Source organism: Empidonax traillii, unplaced genomic scaffold (assembly GCF_003031625.1).
Source record: "Empidonax traillii isolate 1590-97213 ecotype Southwest subspecies unplaced genomic scaffold, ASM303162v1 scaffold5052:size8962, whole genome shotgun sequence".
Taxonomy (NCBI): domain Eukaryota; kingdom Metazoa; phylum Chordata; class Aves; order Passeriformes; family Tyrannidae; genus Empidonax; species Empidonax traillii.
Genome location: NW_020960245.1, coordinates 1 through 2,856, shown reverse-complemented (window position 1 = coordinate 2,856; position 2,856 = coordinate 1).

The following is a 2,856-nucleotide window of genomic DNA, read 5'->3' as shown; positions in this document are numbered from 1 at the left end:
TGAGGGAGCTGCCAGTTGTTTGGCTTCAAATTTTTTCCAGGCCTTTTGTTTTTTCCATTGCTCCCTTTGTCACTGTGTTCCAGACTGAGCTGCCCTTACAACTGTTGTAAATTGGATTCTGTGCGGTACCGTGGTAAAGTACCGATAAGATGTCCATAGGTACCCCTGTCTTTGGCTCTGTTTACACCCAGTGCCAAGAGAGTTGTCATTGTTGGGCAGTCAGCTTGGGTTTTCTCTGCTTCCTTTGCTAAGGGAAGCAATGTCCGGGTGCCAAGGACATCATCTTGGACTGCACCTTGACAGAGCTGGCCTGTTTTAGTTTCAAGGTTGGCACCATTTTGTAATCCAAGAGAATGATTATTTCGCCCATCAGTGTTAGTAGAGCAGACCTTTTTAATTTCAAGGTTCCTAAGGCTGTCACTTGTAAAGTAAGGACAGGGACTGCTTGGAATAGGAGTGCACTTGGCAATGGATTTTTCTTGCTTTCGGGGTACATTTAATCCTGATGCCAAATGCGCAGATTGACTGTGACTCCCTCTGACTGTGTCCATTTCAAAGATGGCAAAAACACTATTCCAGGCAGTGTTGGCTTTTGCTGATCGCCTGTCACCCCCCAAAATAGCTCTCCCAAGTGCACCTCCTATTCTGGCTCATTCTAAATAATTTATATTTTCTGGGACAGCTTCATGTTCATAAACCCATTTTGTTAGTGCTTTTAATGATTTTTTATCAACGGGGAGCCCATTTTCCTTTTATGAGGTCTTTCAGGAGCTTATAAAATTCAATCTCGTTTTTGGAAAATCTGGAGCAGGAAACTGAAAACACTGACTCACAAAAGCTCCTTCTCTTCATAATAATCTTGCTTTGTCCTTCCCCTTTTCATGTTCCCTTGGAAAGGTGCTGGTGTGCTCTGGATCTGTGAGCAGCCCTGACCCCACCCAGCACTCGTTCAAGGGCAGGAAGACCCTGCCTGGGCCCTTCTGGGGTTCTCTCCCTCCACCTCCAGCTTCTCCCTGCACAGATGAGGGGAAATGGCTATGTAGGGTTACTGCTACCCCTGGCAGGCAGCAGAGTCCTTTCCCTGGCCCAAAGAACCCTGGAGCACAGGGAGCCTGCTGTGCAGGACAGCCCTGGACACCCCTGGCTGCTCCCCCACCCTGACAGCCCACAGCCATCCTGGGAGAAGGAGCTGTCCTGCCCTGTCCCTCTGATGGGGTCTGAGGGAAGCCCTGCCCTGCAGCACATCCTCCCCCTGGGCAACAGAGACACTGGCAGAGTCCTGACAGATGCCCAGGGCTGGGGGATGTGCCAGCTTTAGGAGAGTCCTCAGGCACACAAGCCACATTGCCCTGCATCTGTAGACTCTCTCTGCAGAGGGCTGTGAAATTGTGTGCCCAAGTGAAGTGTCAGCTGAACACCTCCCATCTTTGCTCTGCCTTGAACCTCCCTCTGCCTTGTTTGTCTTCTCTGGTGCCTGCAGGCAGTGCCCTCAGCCCTGCTGGGCTGTGCAGAGGAGCTGCTCCTGGGCAGAGCTGTCTCTCTGCAGCACTGCCCATTACCAGGAGCTCCCTGTGTGCCAGGAGCCCGGCCCAGCTCAGCAGCACAGCAACAGCCCCAGGCATTTCATCAGCCTCGGGGGCTTTGGGGAGGAGTCCCTGAACATCAGACCCTGAGGAGAGTTGCAGGAACCTCTGGAGAAACCAAAGTGAGATTCAAACTGGAAAGTTTCTTGTAGTGTTAATGAGTCCCACTGAGGAACCCAACAGAGAAAACATGCTCAGGACTGTGTAAGAGCACAAAGCTGGAAACTGTGATGACAGGTCAGAGAATCACAAAATCACCAAGGTTGGAAGAGACCTTCAAGATCTTCTAGTCAAACTGTCCATCAGCATTACCATAATCACCCCTAAACCACATCCCAAAGTGCCATATCCAGATGTCCTCTGAACACTTCCAGAGACTCCACTACCTCCCTGGGCTACTTGTTGCAACACATAAACACTCCTTCAGTGAAAAATAGAATTTAAAATTATCTGATGTGAACATCACCCAAGGCAACTCAAGGCCATTTCCTCTCTTGCTCTCACTAAAGCCTTTGTAGAAGAGACCGACCCCCCTTCCCCACTGAAACCTCCTTTCAGGTCATGGTAGAGAGTGATGAGGTGCTCCCTGAGCCTCCTCTTCTGCAAACTAAAGAACCCCAGTTCCCTCAGCTGCTCCTCATCATTCTTGCCAGATCAGCAGTGTTGGTGATAAACAGGACCAGCCCCAACTCTGAGCCCTTGGGAACCCCACTAGTGACCGGCCCCACCTGGATTTAGTTCCATCCCCCACCACTCCCTGGGCCATCAGCCAGTTTTTCCCCCAGCAAACAGTTCCCTCGTCCAGGCCATGAGCAGCCAGTGTGTGCAGGAGATGCTGTGGGAGATGGGCTCAAAGGCTTTCCTGAAGTCAGGACAGACACATCCACAGCCTTTCCCTCAGCTGCTGAAGGGGTCATTTGTCAGAGAAGGAGATCAGGTTGGTCAGGTAGGACCTGCCTTTCCCAACCCCCAGTCTGGCTGGGCCTGATCCCTTGGATGTCCTGCCCATGCCATGGGATGGCACTGAGGATGATCTGCTGCATGGACTTCCCCAGTACTGAGGTCACTGTGACAGGCCAGGAGCTCCCCAGATCCTCCTTCTGGCCCTGTTGGTGGATGGGCATCCCATTTGCTTGTTGCCAGTCAGCTGGGACTGCTGCAGTTCTGCAGCACTGCTGGGCCAGGAGTGAGAGTGGCTTGGCCAGCTCTTTCTGCAGCTCCCTCAGTACTCTGGGGTTCATCCCCTCTGGGCCCAGGCACTCGTGGGGGTCTC